Raw genomic sequence first — 26,566 nt, forward strand, 5'->3', positions numbered from 1 at the left:
GGAATCAGTCCGTTCTAAAAGAAGACACTCTGAAAATCAAGCAGCCCCAAACAGCGCATACATCCAAATGGCCAATCAGCAAACGCCAACGGCGCTAGACCCCAGGAGGAAAGGCCCAGTACAAGCACTGGAATTTCACAGCAGGCCCAAAGAATTAGAGCCCAAACTCATCTTCTGGATGCCTTAGCAAACCCATTGTGGCTGTTTTATAGCTCAGGGTCAATTACAATCCCCTTTTCACAGCACAGCCAGGTGTGCAGGTCAACACCGAAAATGTTTCTGTGATTGATTTTTAAAAAAATGTTTCCCTGATGAGCTACTTCAAAGCATCATAGACCAAACAAATCTTTTTACCCAACAGTACATAGAGAACAACCCCAACTCATGTTATGCCCGTCCTTCCGAATGGGGGAGCCTAACAGTGGAGGAGCTTAGATTGTTTTTGGGCCTTACAATTAATATGGGGCTTTAAAAAAAAAATGAATTGCAGTCTACCAACCCCATCCATCACATGCCATTTTTTTCAGCTATCATGTCCAGGTTCCGCTATCACATGATAAAGTGCTTCCTGCATTTCAGCGATAACTCGCAGTGCCCTCCATGAGATCATTCCAATTTTGACAAACTATATAAAATTCGCCCCCTAATTAATTTTTTTTCTAAGAGGTTTCCCGAACTTTATGTCCCGGACCAGAACATCTCTGTGTACAAATCCCAGGTCCATTTCAATGGCTGGCTGGGATTTAAGCAGTACATTCCCAGTAAGAGAGCAAGCTACGAATTAAAGCTCAACAAGCTCTGTGAAAGCACCACTGGATATGTGTATGCCTTCCGCGTGCATGAAGGCAGAGACTCCCAGCTCCAGCCCCCTGAGTGCCAAACGTACATGAGAATAAGCAGAAAAATTGTCTGGGACCTAGCATTCCCACTGATGCAAAGGGGGTATCACATTTACATGGACAATTATTATACAAGTTTGCACCCTTTCCGCCACCTGTACCTTAAGAAAACTTTGGCCTGCAGTACAGCAAGAAAAAACAGGAAGGGCTTCCCACAGAGTCTAGTCACCACAACACTACGGAGGGGGGAATCTGCAAGCCTGAGGAATGAGGAAGTGTTGGGCGTAAAGTGGAGGGATAGGAAAGATGTACACATGTGGTATCATGTGGTATCACCATACTCAGGTGGAGTAGCAGAATGTATTTTGGGGGTGTCATTTTTGCTATGTACATGTTATGTGTTAGAAATATCTTATAAATTGACAACTTTATGTAAAAAAATATGTTTTCATTTTTTTTTCCAGATTTTCCAAAAACATGTGTAAAAAATGACATGTTAAAAAGACTCATAATGCCTCACAGAATATACATTGGGTGTTTGCTTTCAAAAATTGGGTCATTTTGTGTGTGTTTCAATTGTCCTGGTGCTCCAGGGCCTTCAAAAGTGTGATTGGTAGTCAGAAAATGATATGTGTAATTTATGCTCCTGGAACGCCTGAAGGTGCTACTTGGATGTTAAGTCTCTTTATGTGGCCAGGTTGTGGAAAAGTCTCACACATAGGTTATCACCATACTCAGGAGGAGTAGCAGAATGTATTTTGGGGTGTCATTTTTGCTATGTACATGCTGTGTGTTAGAAATATCTTATACATTGACAACTTTGTGTAAAAAAAATAAGTTTTCAATTTATTTCCCAGATTTTTCAAAAGACTCATATTACTTCATAGAATATATGTTGGGTGTTTGCTTTCCAAAATGGGGTCATTTTGTGGGCGTTTCAATTGTCCTGGTGCTCCAGGGCCTTAAAAAACATGATATGTGTAATTTATGCTCCTAGAATGCCTGAAGGTGCTACTTGGATGTTGAGTATCTTTATGTGGCTAAGCTGTGTAAAAGTCTCACACATGTGGTATCGCCATACACAGGAGGTGTAGCAGAATGTATTTTGGGGTATCATTTTTGCTGTGTATATCTTATACATTTACAACTTTGTGTAAAAAAAAAAAAAATGCCTCTTACTAAATACCTTGTACTGTCTACATTACAAAAAGGGATCATTTTCAGGGTATTTGTACTGTCCTGACATTTCAGGGCCTCAAAAAGGAGATAAGCAGTCAGTACTTCAGGTGTGATTAATTTTCAGTGATTGATACCATAGCTTGTAGACTCTATAACTTTCACATAAACAAAATAATATACACTAATTTTGGTTGTTTTTTTATTTTTTTTTACCAAAGATATGCAGCAATATACATTTTGGCCCAAATGTATGAGGAAAAATTACTTTTTGCAAAAATTTATAATAGAAACTAAAATTTTTTTTTTCAAAATTTACAAAAAACAAACAAACAAACAAACAGTTGTGATCAAACACCACCAAAAGAAAGCTCTATTTTTGTAAAAAAAAAATGATAAAAATGTTGTTTGAGCACAGTGTATCATGACTGAGCAATTGTCATTTAAAGCGTGAGAAGGCTGAAAGCTGAAAAGGGGTCTGGGCAGGAAGGGGATGCAAGTGCCCTGTATTGAAGTGGTTAAGCTTATGATCTACGAAATCTACCAGATCCTTCTCCACCATTGACTCCCCCAGTTGTTCTCTTCCTAGTATGTATGATGCATGCATATTCTTAGCCCCTAAGTGTATAACTTTACTTTTATGCACATTAAACCTCATTTTCCACACAGTTGCCCAATTAAACAGTGCATTGAGGTTGACTTGTAAGTTGGAGACATCCTGTATAGTGTTGAGCGAACACGGACTGTATTATTCGTGTTCGTACCGAATAATTGGATTTTTTTACCCGAACACGGACACGGACACTTTACTGTATGTTCGGGTAAAAATCCGTGTTCGGTCGTTTTATTTCCGGGTTTTGCATGCTTTGGCGCTCTTTTCATGGCGGGCTTTCAACAGCCAATCAACAATCGTTTAACTGGTGTGCCTTAAGCCATCCCAGCCATGCCTGCAAATGTCTTAGTAGCTGTGATTGGCCGTCTGAAGCATGTGACCAAGTCTTTATAAGTTCGAGGCAGCCGCCGCAGCAGCGTCATTCTGCTGCTTAGCTAAGGGACAGAGCACACATCAATGTGCTGGCTGCTGATTAGGGAAAGATAGGCAGGAAAAAACCATTTGTGTCCGGATAGAATTGAGGGACAGGTCGGAGTGTTTAGGCAGGGCGAGTTGTAGGCATTTTAGGGATAGAGTCTGCTGAATTATAGGGTCAGTGTCTTCTACAAACTACAATCGATATTGCTGTGTGGGGGGTGGGGTGAATCTGCACTCAATCCTGATCTACGATCTCTTCTCAATCCTGTTAGGGACAGAGTCTGCTGAATTTTAGGGAAACTGTGTTCTACAAACTACAATCGATATTGCTGTGTGGTGTGGGATTGGAGATAGGCAGGTGTCAGTGATCCACATCCATTTTTCTGTGTGTGAGCTGCAGTGAACACAATCTTTTTGGGCTGCAGTGAACACAATCTTTTTGGGCTGCAGTGAACACAATCTTTTTGGGCTGCAGTGAACACAATCTTTTTGGGGTGCAGTGAACAAAATCTTTTTGGGGTGCAGTGAACACAATCCTTTTTGGTGTGCAGTGAACACAATCTTTGTGGGGTGCAGTGAACAAAATCCTTTGTGGGGTGCAGTGAACACAATCTTTTTGGGGTGCAGTGAACAAAATCCTTTTTGGGGTGCAGTGAACAACATCCTTTTTGGGGTGCAGTGAACACAATCTTTTTGGGGTGCAGTGAACAAAATCCTTTGTGGGGTGCAGTGAACACAATCTTTTTGGGGTGCAGTGAACACAATCTTTTTGGGGTGGAGTGAACAACATCCTTTTTGGGGTGCAGTGAACAAAATCCTTTTTGGGGTGCAGTGAACAAAATCATTTTTGGGGTGCAGTGAACACAATCTTTTTGGGGTGCAGTGAACACAATCTTTGTGGGGTGCAGTGAACACAATCTTTTTGGGGTGGAGTGAACAACATCCTTTTTGGGGTGCAGTGAACAACATCCTTTTTGGGGTGCAGTGAACACAATCTTTTTGGGGTGCAGTGAACACAATCTTTGTGGGGTACAGTGAACAGAATCTTTGTGGGGTGCAGTGAACACAATCTTTGGGGGGTACAGTGAACACAATCTTTTTGGGGTGCAGTGAACACAATCTTTGTGGGGTGCAGTGAACACAATCTTTTTGGGGTGGAGTGAACAAAATCATTTTTGGGGTGCAGTGAACAACATCCTTTTTGGGGTGCAGTGATCAAAATCCTTTTTGGGGTGCAGTGAACACAATCTTTTTGGGGTGCAGTGAACAAAATCCTTTGTGGGGTGCAGTGAACAGAATCTTTGTGGGGTGCAGTGAACACAATCTTTGGGGGGGTACAGTGAACACAATCTTTTTGGGGTGCAGTGAACACAATCTTTGTGGGGTACAGTGAACAGAATCTTTGTGGGGTGCAGTGAACACAATCTTTGGGGGGGTACAGTGAACACAATCTTTTTGGGGTGCAGTGAACACAATCTTTGGGGGGTACAGTGAACACAATCTTTTTGGGGTGCAGTGAACACAATCTTTGTGGGGTGCAGTGAACACAATCTTTGGGGGGGTACAGTGAACACAATCTTTTTGGGGTGCAGTGAACAACATCCTTTTAGGGTGCAGTGAACACAATCTTTGTGGGGTGCAGTGAACAACATCCTTTTAGGGTGCAGTGAACACAATCTTTGTGGGGTACAGTGAACAGAATCTTTGTGGGGTGCAGTGAACACAATCTTTGGGGGGTACAGTGAACACAATCTTTGTGAGGTGCAGTGAACACAATCTTTGTGGGGTGCAGTGAACACAATCATTGTGGGGTGCAGTGAACTCAATCTTTGTGGGGTACAGTGAACACAATCTCATACTTCTGAAGATTTGAGGGTGCTGCCTGTTCCATACTCCCCCTACTCCTCATCTAGCCTTTTAGGGGTACAAACAATAGTAATTGGGGCCTAGTGTGGTTGTGTACGTGTGATATACATACACTTTTTTTGGATCATATTTTCTATTCCGCTATTTAATCAAAAACCTTTGGGGATCAGTTAAATTGGGGGATAGTCTGTGTTGGTACGTGTGAGAGAGATCCACCTTTCCAAGTTGTTGGGGTTCATCTCATACTTCTGAAGGTTTGAGGGTGCTGCCTGTTCCATACCCCCCCTACTCCTCATCTAGCCTTTTAGGGGTACAAACAATAGTAATTGGGGCCTAGTGTGGTTGTGTACGTGTGATATACATACACTTTTTTTGGATCATATTTTCTATTCCGCTATTTAATCAAAAACCTTTGGGGATCAGTTAAATTGGGGGATAGTCTGTGTTGGTACGTGTGAGAGAGATCCACCTTTCCAAGTTGTTGGGGTTCATCTCATACTTCTGAAGGTTTGAGGGTGCTGCCTGTTCCATACTCCCCCTACTCCTCATCTAGCCTTTTAGGGGTACAAACAATAGTAATTGGGGCCCAGTGTGGTTGTGTACGTGTGATATACATACACTTTTTTTGGATCATATTTTCTATTCCGCTATTTAATCAAAAACCTTTGGGGATCAGTTAAATTGGGGGATAGTCTGTGTTGGTACGTGTGAGAGAGATCCACCTTTCCAAGTTGTTGGGGTTCATCTCATACTTCTGAAGGTTTGAGGGTGCTGCCTGTTCCATACTCCCCCTACTCCTCATCTAGCCTTTTAGGGGTACAAACAATAGTAATTGGGGCCTAGTGTGGTTGTGTACGTGTGATATACATACACTTTTTTTGGATCATATTTTCTATTCCGCTATTTAATCAAAAACCTTTGGGGATCAGTTAAATTGGGGGATAGTCTGTGTTGGTACGTGTGAGATAGATCCACCTTTCCAAGTTGTTGGGGTTCATCTCATACTTCTGAAGGTTTGAGGGTGCTGCCTGTTCCATACCCCCCCTACTCCTCATCTAGCCTTTTAGGGGTACAAACAATAGTAATTGGGGCCTAGTGTGGTTGTGTACGTGTGATATACATACACTTTTTTTGGATCATATTTTCTATTCCGCTATTTAATCAAAAACCTTTGGGGATCAGTTAAATTGGGGGATAGTCTGTGTTGGTACGTGTGAGAGAGATCCACCTTTCCAAGTTGTTGGGGTTCATCTCATACTTCTGAAGGTTTGAGGGTGCTGCCTGTTCCATACCCCCCCTACTCCTCATCTAGCCTTTTAGGGGTACAAACAATAGTAATTGGGGCCTAGTGTGGTTGTGTACGTGTGATATACATACACTTTTTTTGGATCATATTTTCTATTCCGCTATTTAATCAAAAACCTTTGGGGATCAGTTAAATTGGGGGATAGTCTGTGTTGGTACGTGTGAGAGAGATCCACCTTTCCAAGTTGTTGGGGTTCATCTCATACTTCTGAAGGTTTGAGGGTGCTGCCTGTTCCATACCCCCCCTACTCCTCATCTAGCCTTTTAGGGGTACAAACAATAGTAATTGGGGCCTAGTGTGGTTGTGTACGTGTGATATACATACACTTTTTTTGGATCATATTTTCTATTCCGCTATTTAATCAAAAACCTTTGGGGATCATTTAAATTGGGGGATAGTCTGTGTTGGTACGTGTGAGAGAGATCCACCTTTCCAAGTTGTTGGGGTTCATCTCATACTTCTGAAGGTTTGAGGGTGCTGCCTGTTCCATACTCCCCCTACTCCTCATCTAGCCTTTTAGGGGTACAAACAATAGTAATTGGGGCCCAGTGTGGTTGTGTACGTGTGATATACATACACTTTTTTTGGATCATATTTTCTATTCCGCTATTTAATCAAAAACCTTTGGGGATCAGTTAAATTGGGGGATAGTCTGTGTTGGTACGTGTGAGAGAGATCCACCTTTCCAAGTTGTTGGGGTTCATCTCATACTTCTGAAGGTTTGAGGGTGCTGCCTGTTCCATACTCCCCCTACTCCTCATCTAGCCTTTTAGGGGTACAAACAATAGTAATTGGGGCCTAGTGTGGTTGTGTACGTGTGATATACATACACTTTTTTTGGATCATATTTTCTATTCCGCTATTTAATCAAAAACCTTTGGGGATCAGTTAAATTGGGGGATAGTCTGTGTTGGTACGTGTGAGATAGATCCACCTTTCCAAGTTGTTGGGGTTCATCTCATACTTCTGAAGGTTTGAGGGTGCTGCCTGTTCCATACCCCCCCTACTCCTCATCTAGCCTTTTAGGGGTACAAACAATAGTAATTGGGGCCTAGTGTGGTTGTGTACGTGTGATATACATACACTTTTTTTGGATCATATTTTCTATTCCGCTATTTAATCAAAAACCTTTGGGGATCAGTTAAATTGGGGGATAGTCTGTGTTGGTACGTGTGAGAGAGATCCACCTTTCCAAGTTGTTGGGGTTCATCTCATACTTCTGAAGGTTTGAGGGTGCTGCCTGTTCCATACCCCCCCTACTCCTCATCTAGCCTTTTAGGGGTACAAACAATAGTAATTGGGGCCTAGTGTGGTTGTGTACGTGTGATATACATACACTTTTTTTGGATCATATTTTCTATTCCGCTATTTAATCAAAAACCTTTGGGGATCAGTTAAATTGGGGGATAGTCTGTGTTGGTACGTGTGAGAGAGATCCACCTTTCCAAGTTGTTGGGGTTCATCTCATACTTCTGAAGGTTTGAGGGTGCTGCCTGTTCCATACTCCCCCTACTCCTAGCCTTTTAGGGGTACAAACAATAGTAATTGGGGCCTAGTGTGGTTGTGTACGTGTTATATACATACACTTTTTTTGGATCATATTTTCTATTCCGCTATTTAATCAAAAACCTTTGGGGATCAGTTAAATTGGGGGATAGTCTGTGTTGGTACGTGTGAGAGAGATCCACCTTTCCAAGTTGTTGGGGTTCATCTCATACTTCTGAAGGTTTGAGGGTGCTGCCTGTTCCATACTCCCCCTACTCCTCATCTAGCCTTTTAGGGGTACAAACAATAGTAATTGGGGCCTAGTGTGGTTGTGTACGTGTGATATACATACACTTTTTTTGGATCATATTTTCTATTCCGCTATTTAATCAAAAACCTTTGGGGATCAGTTAAATTGGGGGATAGTCTGTGTTGGTACGTGTGAGAGAGATCCACCTTTCCAAGTTGTTGGGGTTCATCTCATACTTCTGAAGGTTTGAGGGTGCTGCCTGTTCCATACCCCCCCTACTCCTCATCTAGCCTTTTAGGGGTACAAACAATAGTAATTGGGGCCTAGTGTGGTTGTGTACGTGTGATATACATACACTTTTTTTGGATCATATTTTCTATTCCGCTATTTAATCAAAAACCTTTGGGGATCAGTTAAATTGGGGGATAGTCTGTGTTGGTACGTGTGAGAGAGATCCACCTTTCCAAGTTGTTGGGGTTCATCTCATACTTCTGAAGGTTTGAGGGTGCTGCCTGTTCCATACTCCCCCTACTCCTCATCTAGCCTTTTAGGGGTACAAACAATAGTAATTGGGGCCTAGTGTGGTTGTGTACGTGTGATATACATACACTTTTTTTGGATCATATTTTCTATTCCGCTATTTAATCAAAAACCTTTGGGGATCAGTTAAATTGGGGGATAGTCTGTGTTGGTACGTGTGAGAGAGATCCACCTTTCCAAGTTGTTGGGGTTCATCTCATACTTCTGAAGGTTTGAGGGTGCTGCCTGTTCCATACTCCCCCTACTCCTCATCTAGCCTTTTAGGGGTACAAACAATAGTAATTGGGGCCCAGTGTGGTTGTGTACGTGTGATATACATACACTTTTTTTGGATCATATTTTCTATTCCGCTATTTAATCAAAAACCTTTGGGGATCAGTTAAATTGGGGGATAGTCTGTGTTGGTACGTGTGAGAGAGATCCACCTTTCCAAGTTTTTGGGGTTCATCTCATACTTCTGAAGATTTGAGGGTGCTGCCTGTTCCATACCCCCCCTACTCCTCATCTAGCCTTTTAGGGGTACAAACAATAGTAATTGGGGCCTAGTGTGGTTGTGTACGTGTGATATACATACACTTTTTTTGGATCATATTTTCTATTCCGCTATTTAATCAAAAACCTTTGGGGATCAGTTAAATTGGGGAATAGTCTGTGTTGGTACGTGTGAGAGAGATCCACCTTTCCAAGTTGTTGGGGTTCATCTCATACTTCTGAAGGTTTGAGGGTGCTGCCTGTTCCATACCCCCCCTACTCCTCATCTAGCCTTTTAGGGGTACAAACAATAGTAATTGGGGCCTAGTGTGGTTGTGTACGTGTGATATACATACACTTTTTTTGGATCATATTTTCTATTCCGCTATTTAATCAAAAACCTTTGGGGATCAGTTAAATTGGGGGATAGTCTGTGTTGGTACGTGTGAGAGAGATCCACCTTTCCAAGTTGTTGGGGTTCATCTCATACTTCTGAAGGTTTGAGGGTGCTGCCTGTTCCATACCCCCCCTACTCCTCATCTAGCCTTTTAGGGGTACAAACAATAGTAATTGGGGCCTAGTGTGGTTGTGTACGTGTGATATACATACACTTTTTTTGGATCATATTTTCTATTCCGCTATTTAATCAAAAACCTTTGGGGATCAGTTAAATTGGGGGATAGTCTGTGTTGGTACGTGTGAGAGAGATCCACCTTTCCAAGTTTTTGGGGTTCATCTCATACTTCTGAAGATTTGAGGGTGCTGCCTGTTCCATACCCCCCCTACTCCTCATCTAGCCTTTTAGGGGTACAAACAATAGTAATTGGGGCCTAGTGTGGTTGTGTACGTGTGATATACATACACTTTTTTTGGATCATATTTTCTATTCCGCTATTTAATCAAAAACCTTTGGGGATCAGTTAAATTGGGGGATAGTCTGTGTTGGTACGTGTGAGAGAGATCCACCTTTCCAAGTTTTTGGGGTTCATCTCATACTTCTGAAGATTTGAGGGTGCTGCATGTTCCATACTCCTCTTCCTCATCCTCCCTTTAGGGTAGGAAAAAATTTAATCGGGCCTAGTCTGTGTTTGTACGTGTGAGATACACAGTTTTTTATCCTATTCCGCTATTCAATACACACCCTTTTGGTGTAAAAAACATTAAATTGCGGCATAGTTTGCATATTTGACATTTGCATATATTGTGCCTTGTTGCGCTGTTTTGGGTACTCCACCAACATGGCCAGTGGCAATGACGCCATTCTCAGCTTAACTATCCCACTTCTATGCCTCCTTGAAAAAACAATTTGGGCGATGATGGAAGAGGATGTGGCACAGGATGAGGAGGAGGAGGAGGAGGATGAAGAGGTAACATTTCAAAGGCTTTCAGGGCAGTCATTCGCAAGGGGCTCCGAGGGTGGGTTCCTGCACACACAAACGCCAGGGACACAATTGTCCAGCAGGGGCACAGTTCTGGAGGATGAGGAGGATGAGGAGGAGGAGGAGCTGGAGGAGGAGATGGAACCATGTTCACAGCAGGGTGGCACCCAGGCCAGCTCATGGCCATCACTGGTGCGTGGCTGGGGGGATACAGAGGACACGGACGATACACCTCCCACAGAGGACAGCCTTTCGTCGCCTCTGGGCAGCCTGGCACACATGAGCGATTACATGCTGCAGTGTCTCCACAACGACCGCCGAGTTGCCCACATTCTAACTTGTGCTGATTACTGGGTGGCCACGCTGCTGGATCCCCGTTACAAGGACAACGTACCGTCCTTAATTCACTCACTGGAGCGCGATCGCAAGATGCGCGAGTACAAGCGCACGCTGGTAGACGCCATGCTGCTGGCATTCCCATCTGACAGCGGGGCCACAGTGGAAGCACAAGGCAGAGGAGGAGGAGGAGGAGGTCGCCAACGCAACCAGGGCACCGCCAGCACCTCAGAAGGCAGGGTTAGCATGGCCGAAATGTGGAAAAGCTTTGTCAGCACGCCACAACAAACAGCAGCACCAGCAGCTCAGATGGAACGTCTTAGCAGGAGGCAGCATTTTACCAACATGGTGGAGCAGTATGTGTGCACACGCCTACATGTAGTGAATGACGGGTCTGCCCCCTTCAACTTCTGGGTCTCCAAATTGGGCACATGGCCTGAGCTTGCCCTTTACGCCTTGGAGGTGCTGGCGTGCCCTGCAGCCAGTGTATTATCTGAACGGGTATTTAGCACGGCTGGGGGCGTTATAACAGACAAGCGCAGCCGCCTGTCCAGAGACAATGTGGACAAGCTCACGTTCATTAAAATGAACCAGGCATGGATCCCACGGGACTTTTCCGTACCTTATGCAGAATAGCAATGGATACCGACCTTACCCACCCATTGTTCCATTTTTGCTCTTTCTCACTCTTTTGGGGTGTACCCTCATTTAAAATTTTTGAAAAGAAGCAGTGTTGGCTACCTCGTCCTCCTCCTCAGGGCCAGATTAATGTAGGGGCTATTGGAGCTGCAGCTCCAGGCCCCTACCTTTTATATAGGCCCCGGGTTGGCCATATTCACTGTTACCGCTCTTCTGTCACTTGTAAACACAGAAGTCTGGCTTCTATGCTCGCTTCCCCAGGCAGCACCCTCAGAACCTCCCCACACAGCGTGAAGGCCGGACAAGGAGGGACAGTTGGCGATGCATGGATGTGTTTATGGGCTTCAGAGACAGCATCCCATGTTGAATTAGGCATGCATGGCTGCACCCTTCCTCCTCTGGGTGCATGGCAAGGCACGGCCCTTAAGGCCCTTCAAAATCCTCAGCACCAAGCCCATGATGCTGTTAATCCGGCCCTGGTCCTCCTCCACCGCCGCTTCCACCTACACCGCCCATAGGTGTGCGCAGCCTATTGCATTAAGGTGTGCACCCCAAAGTTGAAATACACATGCATGTGTTTGCCAGCAGGGAGAGTAATGTATCGGGGCCATGTACCTGTAGGCAAGGAGAAATAGAGCAGAGCAGGTCCCAGGGAGATCTTTCCCATCTCCTCACTGGCAATGCTATGTGCCCTAGGTGATTAGGGTGTGCCCAGGCACACCCAGCACACCCTGTGCGCACGCCTATGTCACGCCACATCCACCACCACCTCAACCTCCCTCCTACTCCATATGGGCCTCGTCCTTCAGAGATGAAGAAGAACATTGTTTTATTTTTCTGTTTTTTTTTGTTGTTTTAAGTTATTTCCCTATCCACATTTGTTTGCAGAGCACTTGCCATGCTCTTAATTACGTTTTGCTGCCATTTGCAGCACTCTAGCCCTTTCCTTTGGTGTTTTAGAGCCATTTTAGTGCCTTAAAGTTCGGGTCCCCATTGACTTCAATGGGGTTCGGTGTCCGGGAAAAGTTCGGTAAAAGTCCGGGACACGGACCCGGACTTTTTTTTAAAGTTCGGCCGAACCCGTCGAACACGGACATCTAGGTGTCCGCTCAACCCTAATCCTGTAAGGATGTTATTCCACTGCATAGCTTGGCGTCATCAGCAAAGACTGAAATATATTAAAAAGTAAGGGTTCCAACACATAACCTTACAGTTCACCACTAATAACCTTAGACCATTCAGAGTATGAATTATTAACCACTACTCTCTGAAGTCAGGTCTTTTAGCCAGTTTACAAACAGATTCTTCCAAGCCTGTAGACTTTCCCTTACACATTAGCCGTGTGTGGGGAACTGTGTCAAACGCTTTGGCAAAATCTAAATATACTACGTCCACAGCCAGCCCTCTGTCTAAGATTTTGCTAACCTCCTCATACAAAGAAATCAGATTTTTAACAAACCCACTATATCTCTAGAGGGCTTAACAATGGTACCTGGTGTCCCAGGTACACCCACTCTGTACCATACCCTCCTGTCTCATCTTGAAACCCAGTGGTTGTTTTTCCTTTTAATCTAATTTTAATCAATGCTTTTACTTCAGCATTTGATAAGGACTTATTTGCATATTGGAAGTAATGACCCCTCACTCCCATCTTCTTCTTGAGAAGGTAGATTTAACAGTGAAACTCCATGAAAAATCATGATCTTCCAGCCATTCTTGGCAGCTTCTGAGTTTTTTGTCTTTTTTCTCTTGTAAGCTTCTTTATCACCATCTTCCCATAATACCCTCAAATTCACCACATATGCCAGCTTTGTTGCTGTGGACCACAAGAACAAGTTTGAGCAGAGTGCTATAGGAATAATATCTGCAGAAAGCATAAATCTTTTAGCCTACATTTACCAATCCTGAGCAATCTGCAGGATATTGTATTCTTTGATCTTTTTTACTGGTGCAAATAGTGTGATATGAACATTCCCTACCAGTGTTTGGGGAAAGCATTTATGATCATTTGCCTGTTTATTCTGAGGTCAAAGAGGAAAATAAATAATTTCAGCTTCTTACATTTTTTACCTTGTAAGCATTTTACCTATACAATAACAATAAACTTATTATATTAATGACAATTAACTATATTTAAAATCATCTTGGAAGTTCAAAATAGATTTAAACATACACATTTTAAATCTAACAACTAATTTATTCAAAATAAAAAAAAATATAACTACACAACTGGGATATTGCATTGTTAATGCATTGCCTTTTTTCTTTTTTTTTCTAAAAAAAGGTAAAATGATAAAACAAATATTAACTGGAGCACTCATTCCTTTTTGTAAGTCTCATTTTGAATGAGCCTGATTACACGCAGATGAAGAAACATGTTACCAGCTACCATGAACATATTCCAAACTAAGCAGTCAATGCATGACCTGCATTGTATGGCTTCTGTGAAAAACGTGTCATAAATATATTATAGATTGCACCAGTATAGCTGGTTTCCTTATATGTGTCATTTGCTTTTGCCTCTGATACATGTATTCCATTGAATTATTAATAAAATCTGCATTTTTACTTGGGAGTCTGTTTGACATACTGGCCTGTGAAGTGAGAAAAGGCAAAATTCTCTTTGTAAATGAGCAGAGGGTTATCGGTAACATTTAGAAATGGTAAATGTTCCTAAGCGGTACCCTAAAAATGTACTCTTTGACTGGAATTCCTCCTCAAACATAGCAGTGCATTCCTGTTACGTGATGATGCTTAGGCACTGCTGTGCCTACAGATTCATATCTGCAGTGCATATATGCATATCTGCATATCTGCAGTGGGAGATCTAAGGCACTGCTTCTTCTGACTTCTAGTCTCAGGAATTTTGGTGTGAGATTGTTGATGTCACAATTATGTGACTCAATGTTCTGCTTGCTGGAGGCTCTGACATGAGAAAGCAAAGCTCTGCCCTAACCAAGATGGCCTCCTCTACAAAGAGACAGTGCAGAACAAGGCATGGCAAGTCTGTAATAGGGATCAATTACAGGGAGAACACATGCAATACTGGTGACTAGTGCTTTGCCCTCTGCCTGCCTTTTTTGGGTACAGATTCCACAATTCAATTTCTTTTTAATAAATTTGGAAAACACGTGAAAAAAAAAAATAAAAACAAGTTTGAATCGGAAGGTCACTGGAAAATGATTCCAAATATCTGCAAAATCCACTGGATATATAAAACACCGTACAGTTGTTTTTCTTGCTTTTCTGTGATATTTAACATTTCTTTGTCATTGTTAAAATCTTGTTAAAGAATGACGGTGACTGGAGAGGTGACTCATCTCCGCCAAGATAAAAAGTTGATTAGGCACACTTAAAACTTGAGCGTCTCTTGTAGATGCTAATCAGACATGAATAGTCCTCTGTTATACGGAGGCATTTGTGTTAATAAATGGAATAAAAAAAAATCTGATTACCGTGCTCTTCATCTCGATTCACACAGACAGACAGGAAATTTTCTAATCAAAACTTTTGTATTATGGAGGGAAAAAAAATGTTTTTCCCCTCCCTACATTTTAACAGTGTAAGGAATATTGTTTATTTTTTTTAATCCAGTATACCAAAGCTTAACACAGATCTGTGCAGTCATAGCAATACAGCAAAGCATAAACTAAACCAGTGCTCCTTATTCTGAGGATTGAATTGTTGGGAGGAATGGACATTAGAGGTTAGATGCTTGTTTGGCAAAGGACCTTCTTATTATTGGGTTAATGCATCTGTACATGTGAGTGTGTGTGTGTTTCTATCTGTTTTATTTATTATAATGCAATATATTATATGCCACATCTCATGATTCCTTTAAGGTATATTTACATATTTGATAGAGTGGGAAAGTGTTAAACACCTTTTTTTTTTTTTTTGCTGTCTGTGTCCCCCTGGGGAGATTCCCCCTCTCTATTTGTTCTGGCGACCATTGCCTTATGTACAGAAAGTGATGAGAAATCCAAAATCTGCTTAAGAGGGGATTTTCTCTCACTTTAAAGAGATTTCCTAATTTTTTTCCTGTTTTATTTTTGAGGAAGGAAGTGAAGGGGAATATCCTTAACAGGACACAGACAAAAAAAATATCTTAAAGAGGACCCTCCACCATAAAATAGGAATAATATGTAAAAAGGTGTACCTAAACAAATGTACTGACACATGTCTATGCTTTTTCTTCATGTTCAGACTATTTTTTGGGCTACCTTTTTGCTGCCTGTGCACGTACTCCTGCGCAGCCATTTAAAAACGTAACATCATGCCTCTGCATACAATATTGTTGATGGAGCAGATGGAGCACATGTATGCCCTTTTTTTTTTGCGCATGCGCCATACAACATTACATTCATCCGTTAAAAAAAGAAATCTTCCGGGAAACCAAGAGGTGGACAAAAAAGGTTAATACCATTTAAAAAAAAATTTTTTTTAAACTGAGTTGGATGAATTCACATTGGCATGCAGAAATTAATTTTATTGAAGTTGGGGAGGTCGGATTTAACCATTTCCTACTCTATTCAAAAGAAAAGCAACTTTATATACACTTTAACCACACCTCTTATACCAGCAAAACTTGAAGACCTAGGAGATACGGCCCAAAAAACATCAACCGAGGCTCTAGGATTATTTTTTCTTTGATCAGTGAATTCTGCAACCTTAGATTAAAAAAAACAATGTCCTACTTATACACTGGACTAAATTTCATTTTAAAAATATAAAGTTGCAGTATTCATTTATTGCTTCATTCCAAATAACAATGTTGGGCCTCATACAGATGCAGAAGTAATTTCTCTGTGCTCCTGAGATCAGACTCATCAGAAAATACAGTATTTCTTATAGATAATAATGATGATGATGATAATAATAGTGGTATGTGCAAAATGATAGATATCTGAAAATATACTTGGTTACGGTGGGGTTAGAGACTCCAGAACTAATGCAGGGCCTCTGAAATGCGTTGTATTTGCTCCTTTATTTCCCCATGCCGTCTGTCTTGGTTCCAGGAGCCCGTAGATGCCGCTGTCTTCACATCCCTTTGGCGGGTCCTGAAATCTTGTGCATGACAGACGCTTGCCAGTTTCCTGGCTGTGCTGCACTCAGCGCTCCTCTGTTCCAAGCACAAGCATAACGTCATTTACTTGAATGTAAGTTTTTACTTATGTTGTGCAATAAATGGATACATTCTGAAATGTGCTCTTTGGCCACTTTCATGTTTTCTGCATGTCTTTGAGATCAATCTGAAATACTTTTGGAGGTTCATCTGACCTGCTTCTAAGTATCTGAGCAGCTTATGGATTCCCATTGAACAAATGCCCAAAACTTGTTAGCCATCTATGCAAATGATGTAATCACCTTCCTTTGTACTATTAAAGAATCCAACAGAGGGTAGGTTAAATCTTTGGTCTGCATAAGGCTGGGTGGGACATGTTACTGAATGGTATAATTTCTCCTCTAGAATCCACAAGCATTATAGCAATCTGTGAAACTGAGGAAGACACTAGTGCTGGTATCTACCCAATTCTGAAAAAATCATCCTCAGGACAACATTCATTCTAACACTGTCAGTAACCCACTGAAATATGTATGGTTGCCACAATTCAAAGTGTTCTGTGGAAGGACTTTAAATTAACCCATAAGAGTTCACTTTTTTTAAATGTAATTTAAAGTGCTACTAAACTCACAACAGTAAAATCAGTCTGTATATGCAGCAAAGCATGCTTGTTATACTCACTGGGGAATCTAAGGGATTAGTCCTCCACATTGTGTAGAAAGGATGTTCGATCCGGTCTTCTCTGATCATCTCCTTCTTCTAGTGTCTCCAAAAAATAACCTGATATTTACAGAGTTAGGGGACAGGCTGTATATGCTTAGTTTTGGTGTGTATTTCAAGATAGTTTTTTTTCTTGGCAGAGTGCATGTGATCAGCACAGGGCCAATCAACACTGTCCAGACAGAGGGTCAGAGGCCCTGCATTCCCATAGGGCAATCAAAAAAGAATGAAAACTCCTCCTACAAGCTTTAACCAGACACTCATAGAAGTCAGAAGAATGCTCTAACTGCTGATAAAAAAAAGGTATTTAGCAGTTTATATTTACTAAAATAATTGCATTCCTGTGTTCTGTGTACTGTGGGTGGTCAGATATAGTGAATGCAGGCTCCTGGGTTTTTATTATATTATGCAGGCTCCTGAATTGTATTATATTTTTGATGTGACAATGCAGTAACAATGAGAGTGGCAACAACATTTGGCCAACAGTAAAACAACACTGTTTGTTAGTATAGTTTGAAAATAAACAGGCAGTTAGAATTCACTTTTTTGTCTCTGTGTTAGCCATACTTATATTTTCAACAGACTTTTATCCTCAGTATTTCATCCTCAGATAAGTATAACTCTTTATGTGAGTACTCCCCATCAATAAAATTGACAATTAAATATTTTATTTTATTGTAGAATATGAAAAACTGTACTATTTTACTTCATAAATCAAGATGTATCAGAATTAAGTTTGTGACTCTCCAGGAGCTGAGCTAAATGATTCCATGGGGTACAGTTCCAGACACATCACAGCTACAGTCTGCAAATGTATTTCCACTTCAAGAACATCTGAAAAATGAATCACATCTTTTCTATTAAATTTGCCAATTTAAAACTGATTGTAAAATCTTCTGCTAAACTTTTTTTTTTAATATTTCTTTTGCAAATAATTGAAACTCTAGTAATTTAAATAACTGTAGGGGGTAGAACCTAAGTCATAACCAGCTGCTCCTGGGCTACAAGGTCAGAGGGTTCAAGCAAGCCAACTTCAAACCCTAAGCAATCTAGTGCACATATTCAGCTCTGCATAGTATAATGGAGTAAATCTATTCCCTCATCACTTTTTTTTCATCATCAATCGGTGGAGCTAACTGCGGAAATGTACTTTATGACCTAAAAATGTAACCTTATTTAAGCAGGCGTTGAATGCTCCTCTGCAGCTTATGTTACTGGTGTGATGTTCTGAACTCTCACCAGGACAAGGGGGGGGGGGGGGGCAACCAGAGGAAGCAATGGGATTTAGTAGTTGTGGCATTGTGACACATAGATGGGCCTAATTCAAAATGGACAAGTGTATCGTGCCCCACAGACAGAATTTGGGTGGGCATTTGAAAGGGTTTGGAACCATGCAGCAAATAAACCTTTTAAATGCCAATCTGATAAGACCTAAATATTATCCCTATTGTTGTTTTATTCCCAGAACTTTTTTTTATTAATACAACAAGCAGTTTTTGAATGCATTACATTGGATATTCTTTTTTGAATAATATACATGCCTTATGACCTTAATATATGCCTTGACTATTGTATATAGAAACTGAAATCTAATCCCTAATAAACAGCCATTTTTTTCATGGCAGTCCAATCTCCTGTGGTTATACACTTTTTTATTATATTTAATTATTTATTTTTCTTCTTTTTTTTCTAACCTTAACATTTTTATAGAGTTTTACCATAGTGACTACAAACATTACCGGTTAGGCTGAGCACAGCTTCAACAACAAAGTACAGTTGTAATTGATAAATAAAAAAGAATAAATTGAAAGAAAAAGATTGAAGGTTTGCAGCACATAGGGGCCATAGGAGTATAGGGTCAACAAAAGTACCACATCAAAATTGGGTAGTTTCAAAGTATTAAACTTTTCCAATCCACAACATCCAAGGTTTTCTTGCCTTTTCAAGGCGGGATAACTGTCATTTCTCATGTCTAATAACTTTTCATGTACATATGAGGTGTTTACAATTCCACAAAGTATGCATTACCATAGTCGAGGATCCAAAGTTCCTCCAGCATATAGGAGATTGTGAAGGATAAAATTTGGTCAGACACAATGAGGCTAGGTACTACTGTAGCTTAATTTCCTGGGACATTTCCCGGTAGTTACTGCAGTTTGTCACCTTTAAATAGAGATAAAAGCTTGGAGCCATACAGTAAAAGGAGTGGATAGAGTGGATCACTCACATTTCAAGAAGGGTTTGGATTTATAAAAGGAAGCCTAGTTATGTAGGATATCATAAAATAGAGATATACTCTTCATAGCAGCACCAGTAGAAGCAAAATATTGCTTTGGTGTGTATTATTTTTGCTTTTACTTCATATTAGTTCAGCCATATAGTAACAGTCTTCTGAGGAGGAAATATATCCAAAACGTAGCACCAACTTCAACATGGAAAAGTAAATATAAAAATATGTAATGACCGTACAATGTCCCCAAGTTTTATTTCACACATTAGGCTGATATAGAGTATATACATTTAGAATAAACCACTTTTGTGGCAGGAACTTTGTAACCACAAACAAAAATTCTATAACCTAAAATAAATATATAGTATATACGTTTATATAAAGTATTCTCACACTTTTCCTTTCTTGGTTTTTATTTGGTCTTTCTTAAAATTTATAATTTTGTAATGTGTGTTACACCTTTTCATATTAGTGTGTGTCATTTATGCATTAACATGCATTGTGGTAAAGCAGAACATGTATTTTGAAATAGACCGCGATGCACACAAAACTAGACATGCAGAATTTTTAGTGCAGTGCACAACAAATGTGTTGCACTGCCAAAAAACGTTGGGGGGACATTTAGAACTGAGTTTCTTGTATTGCAGGCTGTGGTAACATACTACATGCAAGTTTTACTGAACAGTACCACAGCACATTGTTAACATGCTTAAAGATGTGAAATATGCAAACACCAATAGGTGTGAAGCCATTTTCAATAAAAAAATTATGTCATGCCAAAACACATAAATCACATATAAGCGAAAAAACAGAAAGTGCAAATAAGTATGCTTAATGGTCCCAAAGTTTAATTAAATCCTGCAATCTTCTTGTTGATAATCATGTGTCAAAGGAAAAATGCCACATCAACAAGCAAAGTGTGTTCCAAACTCATCCCACCAGTGTTTGCAAGCTCCTTACTGGATAAAAAGATCTCCAACAGAGTTCATGTATGCCTGGCTGCCATGCAGGTATAAATCCTTCCAAAAGCACAATTACACAGTAATCCTAAATTGCACTCACTAAGCCCAAGGCCAGGGAGGTTCCTCTGGACTTCCCTCCTCAGCATTCTTTGAATGGACTCCACCAGACGTGCACATGAGGCCTCGGGCTCAGTGAGTGCAATTATGATTACTGTGTAATCTTGCTTTTGGAAGGATTTATAGCTGCCTGGCAGCCTGGCACACATGATCTCTGTTGGAGATCTTTTTATCCAGTAGGGAGCTTGTAAACATTGGTGGGATGAGTTTGGAGAATGCTTTGTTTGTTGAGGTGGCATTTTTCCATTGTTACTTAATTATCAACAAGAAGACTTCAGGATTTATTTACACTTTGGGACTTTCAATCATATTTATTTCCTCATGTTTCATTGTTTATATGCGATTTTTGTGTTTTGGTATGAAACCATTTTTTTATTTAAAGGAGCAGCGCACCTATTTATGTTTGCATGTTTAAAATCTTGTATTGAGGTTGTTAGAGTGCTGCTGTTACATACACTGTACACTAATTGCAGAGATTTACTTAAAAAGGTTGTTAATTTTGAGCCTAAAGGGACGCTACCAATTCTTAGAAAGCTCTTGGCTATTTTTATGTGCTACGCAGCCTAGCCTTAGGAACCATAGAGTTTCCAATGACAGCTCAAAGTGGCAGTAACCTTTTAAACTGCTTGGCAGTGCTGTTAAAACAGCTGATTAGGGCATTCTAAGAAATTTCAAAACCCTTCTACGTTTACAATAAATTACCTTGTATAAATGTGGTTTTGCCTACTAAATCCTTGTAAAAAGACAGAGGTGCTCTTGTACAAAAGCTACCTGCCCACCAAAATGAAGGAAATATCTCTATACTGGAGCTTCAGTTGCATCTTGCAAAACAGCTTTATGCTTACCTATCCAGTGGCCCATTTACTGAAATCCCACTCTTATGTAGAAGCACTGGTGCTTATCCTATCTCATACTTCAGGGTGTGTGGAAGAGTATTCCCTCTGCTAGCCACTGTGGTTCCTCTTGATGACCCCTATGTCACTATTGTGTTCCACAATGACTAGGGGTCAGCAGAAGGAATCACAGTGGCCAGTGTTGGGATCCATTATTTGACCAGCCTAAGTAGTCAAATAGGTTCAATGCTAGAAGCTCTGCTACAGACAGAAATTTCAGCAAACGGGCCACCAGACAGACAATTAAGAAGATATGTTCTTCACAGGGTATTGCTGTTGCCATTTTTAAACCCTTGACAGCATCACTTTACACAATTTCAGTTATTTTCTGCTGCTGTTAAAAAGTCTACACTGATAAAGAAAAACAGCCAAATGCCATCTGTAAAAAGATGCCTAATATGGTTATTTGTGCCTAATTAAACAACATCAATGGCCAAAATAATAAGCATAAAATAGTAAGCTATTCTTTTCCAAGCTGTGATACACATTATTTTTTAGATATACAGAAAATAGAGACAAATTCGACAGGACCTTCGATTTCCCGGAGATGGAATTAGAAATAATGATTTCATACCATCAAGTTAAATGTTCATGTGTCATCTGCATGTGAATGATCAAATAGTGCTTGATTACATATTACCGGCTCGTAACATGATGTAGCATGTTTTTTTTGGCGCCCATCACTTCTAAATGGCTGGCATCTTAAGAGATTTAATGAAGCTCAAATGTCTGAGTAGTCTTTTGCATATTTAAGAGCAGTCTGATTAAAACAGCTCTCATCATGCTGCAAGCTCCCTCAGGTTGTTTTACAGAGACCATAATTAATCAAAAATCATATCCTTCACATAAAGGAACTCCACTTAGTACAATGGTGGATACTTAGCGATCAAGCCCTCCCCGCTGCATAAATCCCCACTTTATGAGAAACTTCCACCTGGTAAACTAGAAATGTGAATTTTTTTGTTTATCTTGCGTTTTGTTCTTTCAAAGTTCTAGCAGGATATTTATCTAATAAGAGTAGCAGCAAGTATGTTGTTTCTCAGAATGCCATGCAGTTTGCATTATTTTGAATGCTGTCCATGGTGCTGATCTCTGTACTCTAAACACTATGAGGGTTATTTACTAAAGCTGGAGAATACAACATTCGGTGCAACTCTACATAGAAACCAATCATGATCTGGCAGAATTCTAAGCCCAAATGTGCCCAATCAATTCTGACCAAACCCCAATCAATAGGGGGCATGGGGTACGCTGATTGCAAAGACTACTACCTAGTTTCTATACTGACACAACTTAAATGCTGGTTTTCCATGGACCGTATGCTTCTATGGAAGGATATAGAATCCTCCCAAGTGAAAGGTCAAAACCTCCAAACGTGGCTTCTTAGTAACCCGAATCTCACACGAAACAGCAAGGACTTATCCCTTACTATCATTGCTACATAGAAACTAATCAGCTTCCAGGTTTTGTTGCCAAAGCTTAATTGAACAAGCTGAAGTTAGAAGCTGATTGGCTTCCATGAACAGCTTTACCAGATTCCAAGTGCACCAGTTTTAGAAAATCAACCCCAATGCTCCTTTTGAAAGAACAAATTGAAATTATGGGGAAATGTAGAGAGTAACGGCGCTTCTCTTTGGGAATAATCAATGTATGTTGTGAAGCTGCCTTCAATTTAAGTGCAAAGTGGACTTAAATAGGAATAAGAAAATGCTGAGGTGCTAACACATAGGTGCAACCAATCACATATATAAATAGCCAGCTCAGTATAAAACGTATTAATGCTATAAATAACACCAAATGTCACTTATGACGGTGTAAGACAAATCAACAAATAAATAAAAATGAATAATTACCAGTGCACAAAACAGACGGGAATATTGAATAATAACACTGAATCAATTATTGCCAGTGCACAACACAAATGTGAATAAATAATGAAAGAAATGGTATTAGTGCAATATTCCTCCCAAACTCAAAGCAAAACAAAGGAGTCTAGTGGTATTCGTGAGTGGGGTGTTTTCATGCACTAGACCAATAGAACTGAAGTGTGGACTGACTCTATGTGGATAAGTACCACACACAAATAAATAATACAAGTGGCATACAATAGATTAATTTGCAAAAGAGTCCATAAAAAATGTGAAAAATATTCCAGGTGAGATAGTGACAAATCTGGTTTTATTACTGTGCTTCTTCTCTTAGTGAGGTGTACAGGTGACGTGGGGGTAACTGATCCTTCACCCAGTGAGCTGATGTCACTTACCAGATGCACTAAGGCCTCTGGGGACCCATAGCGCAGGTAGAACTTTAAATCTTGTAGCGACAGGAAAGGTACTCATGGTGCAGTAATTTTATTAAAAGATAAAAATGCAAATAAAGAAAAAGACTCACATTTTAAAGTGCCTCTTAAGATACTTTGCAGTAGGCAATGGATAACAAGTCAAACAGGAACCGCTAGGCAGTGTTTCCTCTGCGTTCCACGCTTCAGATTTCCGCAAACCGTAAGTAATGTACTGGACCCTCAATGCATTTCTCTATGACTATAAGGAGCAGGTCGGAAAGCCGGCCACCACGCCTTCCCTGCTGAGAGCTAAAATGTAAAAAAAAAGAATGCTGGCAATGAAAAATTCAGAAAAAAAACACCAAGATTAAAAAAATAAAAACGTTGTGGGGTCCCCCCCAAAATCCATACCAGACACATATCTGAACAAGCAGCCCGGCAGGCCAGGAAGGGGGGGTGAATGAGCACCCCCCTCATGAACCATACCAAGCCACATGCCCTCAACATGAGGGGGTACTTTGGGGCAGGGAGGGTCCTGCTCTCCCATCACAAAGCACCTTGTCCCCATGTTGATGAGGACAAGGGCCTCTTCCCTACAATCCTAGGCAGTGGTTCTGGGGGTCTGCGAGTGGGGGACTTATTGGAATCTAGAAGCCCCCTTTAGCCAGGGAGCCCCCAGATCCCAGCCCCCCCCCCCCCCATGTGAATGAGTATTCACCAAAAAAGTGTAAAAAGTGAGTAAAGACACTACACAAGTTTTTGACAAGTCCTTTATTATAAAAAAAAAGGGTCCCCCGGTGTAGATCCATCATCAATCACGATGCCTGCTGCACCACTGGACCTGAAAAAATGAAAAAGGAAAGAAAACAACCTCTGGTCTCGTCGAAGGCTTATTGCTCCTGACATTTTTTAAATAACTAAGGTGCATAGTAACCCAATGACACTGGTGGGTGACCCCACCCCCTTGTGATGTCATCAACCCAGCATGCCTTGGCTGATGACATCACAGGGGGTGGGGTCCCCTGCTGGCATCATTGGGTGACTCAGCCCCTTAGCTATTTAAGAAATGCTAGATGGCAATCTAGGCAGACAGTAGAAGCCTTCAATGAGACCGGAGGATTTTTTTCTCTTTTTTTTCGATTGCGGCGGTGCTGTGGGCGTCGTAATTGACGATGGAGCTACACCGGGGGGGGACATTTGTTTAAATAAAGGAATTGTCAAAAACTCATGTCTTTGCTCACTTTTTTGATGAATGGGTAGGGGTACTATATACCCCATACTCATTCACATAGGAAGGGGGCTTCCAGATTCCGATAAGCCTCCCACCCGCAGACCCCCACAACCACCACCCAGGGTTGTGGAGAAGTTCTTCTAACTCTCTAGAACAATATAGTGACAACTGGTTGGAAAGGACTAGCTCACCATGGTTTATGGTTTATGATGCCATAGTGAGGTAAAAGATGCTGTAAAGGAAAATGTTATTTAAAATTAATCTGTGAACTGTTACTGGTAGCAAAAAATAAATACTAGTTATTTTTGGGTATAGGAGAGCATGTGGCTTACTTCCCTTCCTCTTCCATGACAGTGCTAGCGTTAGTTGATGGGCCAAGTGCTGTCACATGCTTGGTGGGAAAGTAGTCTTCAACCCTTTGTAAGACATAACTTGTATTAACAAAATGGTAGGGGGTAGAATGAAAGGTTAGTATGTGTTACTGGCATCCATTCATCTATATTTCCATCATATATCCATCCATTACATCGTCTGTCTATCTATCTGTACATCTAACATTCCATGACCTTATCCAATTATATGCCAATTTATCCATCATACAGTCATCTATTTTATTATCCATCATTTGTCTATCTATCTATCTATCTATCTATCTATCTATCTATCTATCTATCTATCTATCTATCTATCTATCTATCTATCTATCTATCTATCTATCTATCTATCTATCTATCTATCTATCTATCTATCTATCTATCTATCTATCTATCTATCTATCTATCTATCTATCTATCTATCTATCTATCTATCTATCTATCCTCTATATATTCCTAACATACTAAAACACTGTATCATAAATATAGGTTCACACCTTTAATGTTCTCCTTTGTCACAGTTAGTTTATGGCTGACTCGCTGTCACCTGCTGTTTTTCTGATCTATGAAGAACATATGGAAACTGGGTGGTGGTCCATCACCTAAAAGAGCATTAAATCTACTCTGCCACCATACAACATGCCTTAAATCCTGCCATTTCAAAACTTTAATCTCAACTAATGCTTTGAGAGCTAATTTCTAGCTAAATTAACTATAATCAAATAGGGTTTAAATTATGCAATGAGATATAAATTGCTGTGCTTAACTGTTTTTGAAGCACAGCTTAGTCAATGAGATATAATAGGATTCTAAAAATGCCCCTGAGGCAAACATACCCATGTCTATTAACCAAAACATTTTCACTGCTGGAGTAGAAATTATAAAAAAAAAGTTTGAAGCCAATTATTATTTTAAAGAAGCATGCATTTGTGTTTATTGTTGATTTTGCCATGCTTTACATTGAATAATTTGTTTGCTTCCATACAAGGCAACACAAACACAAAATGATCTCATTACATGACATTTGTACCTTAAAACACATGGACGTGTTTATTGTGTTTCTAAAGCCTAGTACGAAAATAAAAAACTCCGCTCAGGGGGAACCACTGTACTAACTATCCAACATCCGACTAACCCCCCTACTGTTCTATTGTGTTCTCACAGGGGGACAACCCCTCCACCAGAACACACCAGTAGCCATTGGGAAACATCAGACCTTTTTCGGTCATGCCTCTTGGACAGAAGCCTGCTGAAAGACCGGCTTCTGTAGAACCAAATGCAGTACATACAAGCCGATTGTCGGCCGGTTTCTTTTGAAATGATTGATGCCGCCAGATATTTGGCCCATGTGTACTAGGCTTAACTCTGTCACTAAC

Source organism: Pelophylax lessonae, assembly GCF_965119305.1.
Source record: "Pelophylax lessonae genome assembly, chromosome: 5".
Lineage (NCBI taxonomy): Eukaryota > Metazoa > Chordata > Amphibia > Anura > Ranidae > Pelophylax > Pelophylax lessonae.